Source organism: Pinus tabuliformis, chromosome 8 (genome assembly GCF_031772625.1).
Source record: "Pinus tabuliformis cultivar Carrire ecotype Pingquan chromosome 8, CPIR1, whole genome shotgun sequence".
NCBI lineage: Eukaryota > Viridiplantae > Streptophyta > Pinopsida > Pinales > Pinaceae > Pinus > Pinus tabuliformis.
In genome coordinates this window covers 222,678,514-222,686,809 of record NC_142294.1, presented here as the reverse complement: position 1 = coordinate 222,686,809, position 8,296 = coordinate 222,678,514, and the positions used below count along the sequence as shown (strand labels likewise).

Sequence of the window (8,296 nt, the reverse complement as noted above, 5' to 3'; positions counted from 1 at the left end):
TCTGGTAAAGCTAAGGTTAGTGCTATGAAATTTTTCTGCTTAGTTGTATCAAATGCGTTTTGTTGTTTCCCTTCCCACTAAAAGGAAACTTTAGAACCTATTAAAGCATGTAACAATGATGCAATCAAAGAAAAATGAGCAATAAATTTTCACCAATATTGAATTGCACCTTGTTGTGCTATTCAACAACCTCCACATTTATTGATGTAATAGATAATATTCTATTAATAAATAGGGACCCTTGATAAAATCCTTCAAAAAATAAATTTAGCACTTAGACACTTTCATTTAAGCATTTTTAAAGAATAAAGCAAGATATCAAGGCAAAGCCCTTTGAAAACTAGCAATTCTCGCCTTTTCACATACCGCTGCACTAAGTGTGTCAAAATCCCTTTTAACATGCAAAACCCGTGAATTCCAATTAAAAGGATCACCGTGCCTAACTTAGATATCATTGAGATTTTCATTTAAAGCTAAGACCTATTGCATTTCCTATTTAATAACTCTTGTATCGCAATTGCACATCGACGCTCACAAAGGACACAAGCCCACAAAGCATGTTGAAATGTGCGAAATGTGATATTGTGATAGGAAAAGTCATTCTTACTGCATCGTGTCAAGATACTTGAAATGTCTAAATCTTACGAACTGCATGATCTTGCGAAATGCGATAGAATCCCGGACTTGATAGAAGCCAATGTCATAAATGGTACTTAAGTCCGCAACGTAGTGAAAAGCACTTTATAAGGTAATTACTCTTTCAAACAAACTACGCACTAAGTAAAAAAGAATATACTAATTATCCTGCATCTTGCAAAATCCTATAGAACTTTGATAAAGCACACAATCAAATATGCGGTAATGCAATTTGAAATATTTCATCGCAATCACAAAATCAACATTCTTCCAACTCAAGTCCACCATCTTAAGAGTTTTCCTTCCCGTTTTGTGATGCCATACATTAATGAGCAATAAAGGCAGCGATAAGGGACCATTAGTGGCTATTTAATATAGGTTAATGGCATCTATGTTAAAAAGCGGTTCGACGTGATACAATATCTTTTCATCTGCGTTTGATTAAAACTATTTTCTTGTCACCTTTCAGGTTATCTATAACATTCATTCTCATTTTCATTCTTGCTTGTGTTTATCCGATAACTTACGCTTTACTGCATTTCAGGAAAAATCCACAGGGAGCATTGTTAGAAACAATGGGAAAGAAGGGAAAGCCAACTGCATCCGAGAAATCAGAAATGATTCCTCTTTTTTCTAATACTACGTGTAGCAGAGATGGAGGAACTATGACATGGGAGGCCATGTAGAAGTTGTTAGAAGAGGAGCACCCTAGGCCAGTGGAAACAAAGGCCACGACCAATTCCCAGGAGTCATCTGGTGCCTCCTATTTTGAAACGGCATGCTCTTTCCTGCACCGCATAGCTGCACGACCAAAGATAATCCCATATACGGATATGGTCAAATGGGTAATTGATGAGGAAAACATTGCAGACCAAACATTCAGGAATCACAGGCAAGAGGTCATGGATCTTCAACAGACAACCTACAACTCATGTATCAGTTACCAGAGCCACATAAGCTCTACAACAAACAGTTTGTTGGGCCGCCAAAATTAACATTCACTTTCACTATTTTTCACCTTTATCCTCATTTTGTCACATCATTCCATCACATTATCATTACATAAACCTACATTATCATTACTACATGAGTTCACATTTACATTTTCAAAAGTTGTTAATTTTATGTATTTAGAGTGAATTTATGATTAAAAGTTAGAGAAATAACATGTATTTGCTTATACCTAAAAGTGGCTTGAGTTTGATGACATGTGTAGATCATTTGGAAGCTTCCAAGGCACCCTTATATGGCCTCCCAAGATCAAATTCGAATTTCAACTCAAGAGGTGGACCATATTCCAAGGAGAAAGATCATGGAGATCTTGATGTGTCATAGGATTTGTATCTAGTATTTAGGGATAAGTTGAGACAAGTATGGATCTAGTATATATTTAAGGGATCTACATTTATTGAGTAGATATCCATAATTCATGTATAAATAAGAGGAGCATGCTTCAAAGGAAGGTGAACAGTTGTCAGTTATTCATTAGCATCAGATTGATGATTGTTCATTCAACATGAATAATATCATTTTTTCCAAATCATGAGTTATAAGTGTTGTTCATGTGTGCTCATTGAGGAATGGAAGGATCTCATACAGAGATAAGTACACTTTGTTGTAGAGTAATGTTTATAGTTGTGAATATACTAGTTTTAATTCTATGTTCATCTTATTTCTTTGTTGTAAATATTTGTAGATAATTTCAATATGAATTCATGTTATGACCATGTTTTGTTGTGTGAAGATTGATCTCCTTTCAGTATCTAGTTTTTATTTGATAAGGAAAACCATGACATCCTATGTTAGGAGCCTCTTCTCCATGAGATAGGCTGAAGTGAAATAAGATTTACTCTCTTATATGCTTTCCTAGATTAAATTTATGTGAAGATTGATTTCCTTCTAGTATCTAGTTTTTACGTGAGAAGGAAAACTAGGATCTCCTAAGTTAGGAGACTCTTCTCCATGAGCTAAGAACTGAAATGAAAACAATATTTACTTGCTTTCATTTATATGCTTTCTTTCCTACTTTCTTAGATGTTTGGCAATGTTATTATAGAAAGATTGTAGAAGGACAACCAGGACTCTTGAACAAGCGACTCTTTGTTATATTACAAAGGAAACTAATTCCATTGATCAAACATTTTTATGATTTCATAAAATAGATCTGAATCTTTTCGTTTCAAAATAGTTTAGATTTGTAATATGCATTTCCATTATAAACGGAATTCCTACACAAGTTTCATCTGAGGTCCCATATATTCTGGTTTGCTTCTAAGTTTATGAAACCCTCGGGTTGAAAAATTAAATGACAGGCATTTAACATACAATTAAATCGCCCAACATTTTGGCGCCGTCGCCGGGGAAGCAAACTTAGATGTAAGCTAGTTAGGAGGATTGCTTAGGAATCATTTTTATTTAGGGTTAACTGCATTTAGGAATTTTCATTTAAGTTTATTCTCATATAGAAAACATAGAAATAGAACACAAATCAAAAACCCCCATTCAATTAAAAAAAACAAAAATACAATAAAAATCCATATGTATATATGGAAGAATGATGAGTATAAGTTTGGAACAACTCACTCAGATCCTAGAAAGTGTTAGGATCTCCTCTTCTTGCGAAGAAGAGATATTGACAGCAAGCAAAAGCTTAACTACTCTTTCAGAAGAAAACAATGAATTAACATTTGAAGAATCGTGTACATCTGATGATGAACAATTATTTGAACAGGAGATTGAAGAGGACAAAGAGAAGTTGCAGCATGATCTAAATTAGAGTGGAAATCATGCATATGAAAGCCTTATCAAAAGGTGGGATTGATGGTTTCAAACAAGTACCAGGTTAGATCAATTTCGTTTTTATTTCATTAAATCACACTCACAAAAACTAGATTCGATCATCCTTGTATATTTTCATTTTAAAATTACAAAATTGAAAATGAATATATTTTTACTACTATTGCATGAATGGTTACATTGGAAATTTAATTACACGTAATAGTTTGTAATTTTCAATTAGCATAAAATAGGTAGGATGATATTTTCTGTTTCGAATAAGTATGCTCTCCTCCTACATCTTTGCACGATCTCGAGGATCATAAAGTAGGATGTCTATAAACATCTTCAAGGTTTGCAATATACTTATCTCCATTTGCTAAAAAAAAATCTTCCTCCTAAATCAATAAATTTTTTAGATTGTTTTAAAGTTAGAATAAAATTTTAATTTTAATATAAAAAAATTTAGAAATAAAATTTAATTTCTTTTAATTAAAAAAAAAAATCATTAGAAATAAACTTAATTCCTTTTTTTTGGTAACAACATAAAATTAAAATATTAAATATAGTTTTTTTTTTTAAATAAAAAAATTCTCTGCACTATTCAACCAAGCGGTCGAGGGGGACATTTTGAATAAAGATAAAAACTTTACGCTGGTGAAGTCAGACAGATCCACTCTTTTGGGGAAATCGTGGGCTCAATAGGCTTCCGATCATCCAGCCGCATGCAATAATAAGCTCAAAAAACAAGGTTGTTGAGGTCGTGGAAGATTTTGACTTAGAGGTTAAAGTCTAGAGTGAGAACTGTAACAAAAATTTGCTTTATTACATAAGCTCCACAGATCGGACTTGTTAGGTGCCTAAATCTCCTTAAACTACAAAGAATTTTAGATTGTTTTCATACTAGGATCCCCATTAAGTCAATTTGTTGAGTCAACGTGGATTTGGATGTTTAATATGGCATACATACACTAGAAAATACCCTACATTTTCCTTAGCGAATCCTTTTATTAAACCAAAACAAGCATATCAAAAAACCCTAACAAAACGATCCAAAACAAGGCTTCATTATGACAGACAACCTTAGAACTCAATGATATGTTATTACAGTGGAAGATCTACAACATACTATGCAAAAACAATTAAAAGGAACCTAGAGAAATATATAAACCCAAGGAATCCCAGCCAGTACACCCACAAGCCTTTGTTGTCTAGGAAATAGGGTAATCAAATCAGTCGTTATATGGTTCTGCAGCAGACATTACATCCTCAGAAAACTTCTGGTCCTCCCACAAAGATCATCATCACTAAGATTTCGTCCTGTTGTTGAATCATTACTGAGATGGAGATTTCCTCACTGGCTAGACCAACCTCAGGCATCACGAACAGGGGAATGAAGAAGATGATCTTGTCATAGCTATTGGGGTACATGAGAAGAGTCACTATTACGTCTCCAAATATAGAATCGATCAGCCTGTCTCCCAATAGATGTTTGAGGCAATCGAGATTCTGGGAATCACATGAAATCGACATTTTCTTTGCTTGTTTCGATCCTATCCAGTGAAAATGGCAGAGCATTTGATCGAGGATCAGATCCACCAAGTTACGTTGCCTCCATGTAAATTGATTGCTCGAGTTCTATTTCTCGATTGCCGGTGGATCTCGATTGCCTAGTCCAGCATTCATGCAAAAATGTGATTAGATTGAGCGATATATTTAGAAGTTGATCTAGCCAGTGAGGAAAATCAGATTTCTGTTTGTAAAATATGGAAAATATCACACCAATTCCTCATGCTATAATCGATATTTTGCTCGCATCACTTGGAAAATTGTGGATTGTGGGTACTTATTTGCCGAGTAGAAGTTGTGGCCATTGTTTCATTGCATGTCACTCATTTCTCTAGATCATAGTGACTGCTTTGATCGATAACCAAAGACAAGATATCTTCCTTGCTAACGCTCGAAGTTATAGGGTTTATCGAGAATTTTGTATGGCAGAGTAACATGGAAACCCCGAGGCGAAATCATGGCAATGAAACATATAATCTATCAAATAATGGCGGTAGTGGATTCTGTCCAGTGCTTCGGCTGAAAGAAGATGACCGTTGTTGTGACATACTGCAAGCGAGGGTGAGGTTTGATCAAGATCAATGGATGCCCTATTGAGCTAATCGAGCCACAGATTCTCCGCTACAAGGCCTTCGAACCCATTCTACCGCTAGTTGGCCACCGCTTCACTGACGTCGATATGAGAATCAGGGTAAAAGGAGGAGGCCACACATCACAAATCTACGCTATTCTTTTTTTAATCCACCACGGATAAGCCCTGTGCAAGTAGCAGAAAGTGGAGCATAAATTAGCGGTAGAATTGGGCACCTGAGAGGCCCCTACTTTAGAGGTTTTCATCACACAGAGCAATTTGGGGTGGTAGTGAAAGATAGAAAATGTCTGAAAAGATAGAGATCTCTTGTGGTTTCTACAGTGTTCAAGAGGTTCAGAAAGAGGGCAATTAAGTCTGTGATGTTTGTGCAGAAGGAGGCTAAGGCATTGGGAAAAGGTGAGGTGGCAAACCATCATCTATTGTTGGGGTTGATTGCAGAAGACAACAGGAGGTCCCCTGAGGGGTTTCTATCTTCAGGTGTCACCATTGAAAGAGCTCGGGAGGTTGCGAGGGCCATTTGGAATGACAGCGAGTTGTATGATATGCCTGCCACAGATGCTCCCTTCTCGATTCGATAGAGCATTGCCAAAGCTCTAGTCGCCTTTTACCAAAAATAGATTGACGAGCAGTCAAAGAAGGAGATTAAAGATATTCTGATCAGGTACGACACAACCCTGCTCGTGGCCGATCCCAGGCGCTGCGAGCCCAGGAAGTTTGGAGGTCGCGGTGCCCGTGCTTGTTTCCAGAAGTCCTACTGTTGAAAGATCTATTTTTGTTAGAATTTTTTTTGAGAAAAAGTGTTGTGTTGTGGAAAATTTAAGGGCATTTGATTGATGTCCATTATTTTTGGTTTTTTATTTTATTTATCTATAGATGTTTTCTTATGCACTTTTACAAGCATGCCAAGTTCTGGTTACTGTAATAAATTTCTTAATTTCACATTTTTTTTCCAAAAATATATATTAAAAAAAAATCAAAACAATTTAAAAAAATCTAAACACTACAAAATAATTTTTTGTGATTTTATTATTTTTTTAATAACAATACAAAACAAATTTTAGTTAAAAAAAAATCCAACAACAACTACAAAACAAATAAAAAAAATCTAAACAAAATCAAAACAAATAAAAAATCAAAACAATTATATATATATATATATATATAATCAAAACAATTAAAAATAAAAATAAAAAAGAATCAAAACAATTTAAAAAAAATCAAAACAATTAAAAATAAATAAATAATTTTTTTTTTTTGCAAATGGACATTTCATAACTCTTGAAAACAATTTATGCTTTCTTGGAGTTACTTCAAAGGAACTTACCTGCAAAGGAAACACGCAAAAAATTTTCATTTTATTTTATTTCGTTGCTAAGCATTCATACTCATTCTTGCATTTTATGTCTTTCAAAAAGCTCTCATAGTTTTCATGCAAAATTTGTACTGAGATTTTACAGGGTGCAGACGATCCAAGTTCATGCAAATGTGATCTCTAGAAATCACATTCATCATTGAAAGCTTGAAGGAGATAATTACATATGTCATGACATTTATCGCTACACAAAAATGTTTTATGTCATGATATGTTTACCCACACTTCTCCTTCAAAGCCTCATCAGTCATCCATGTTAAAGTCCACTGATTCATTACCTTATCCATCATGAATTCATACATGTTTACTTTTACGAGTCGCATACATTTTCGCCTTCTTTTCAATTCATATTTTTGCCTCACGAATAAACCATCCAACTCTCTACATAACCTTGTTTTATTTGCCATAAAAACTATTTGACCATAACATCTTGTATCTATAGTCCTACCAATCATTTTGTACGAACTCGAGTTGACTAATGTTGGATTCCTTAAGTCCCACCTTTCAACAAGTTTTGATCCATTGACCTCAACACCTTATCTGGGACAAAGACTAGAGTCATGATTAGTACCTTGAGGCTTGCATACCCTAATGGCAAGTCTTCTCGCCAACGAACAATGGGAATACATTAATGTCCCTTGTTTGTTGGATCTTGCAAGTGGCTTGACATTATCTCATCCATTTGCACTTTGCAAGATGTACTTGGGTACCTTGGCACTCATTGACATTAATGGTGAGTTTGCCTCACATTGGTTAACAACATTCATTAATGGCTGGTAATCCAATGACTTCTTTCCATGTTCGACATCGACACATTTATTCACATGGAAAGAATTATGCCACGATATGGAACGACATGAAGACTATATGATTCAGTAGCAGATTCAACAATATTTTGTACTTTGGAACATATTCAATAGCAGTAATAAAGGATCCACATTCACAACTTCATCCATCATGTATGCAACCAAGACATATATCACATTCTTGTATTCTTCATTCCATGTTTCAGCAGCAGGAGCTACACTTTTCTACATATACAGAGTTTGTCCACTTAGGTAAGTAAAGGTATGTTCTTTTCTAGCCTTTTATCATACAATTCCTTTAATACTAAAATTATAATTTTTGGAAAATACTTCAACATGTTCATGTTCATACCTCATATTCACATTCATATTCCATTATCACCTTTCATATGTCATATATGTCCTTTATGCACATGTCATTGTAACCAACATACTTTTTCCAAACAACTGCTATTGCATTATGATTCGAACGTTACATGTTTTGCAAATAATGATCGAAGAATGAATGGTTGATTTAAATTTTTTCAAAGTCTTTTGATGCAACAC

General features: G+C 34.6%; 1 pseudogene; it reads left to right on the top strand.

Moving 5' to 3' along the window:
• Positions 1–5,467: 5,467 nt before the first annotated feature.
• Positions 5,468–6,333, top strand: LOC149234954 (small ribosomal subunit protein uS9-like; annotated as a pseudogene).
• The last annotated feature ends 1,963 nt before the right edge of the window (positions 6,334–8,296 follow it).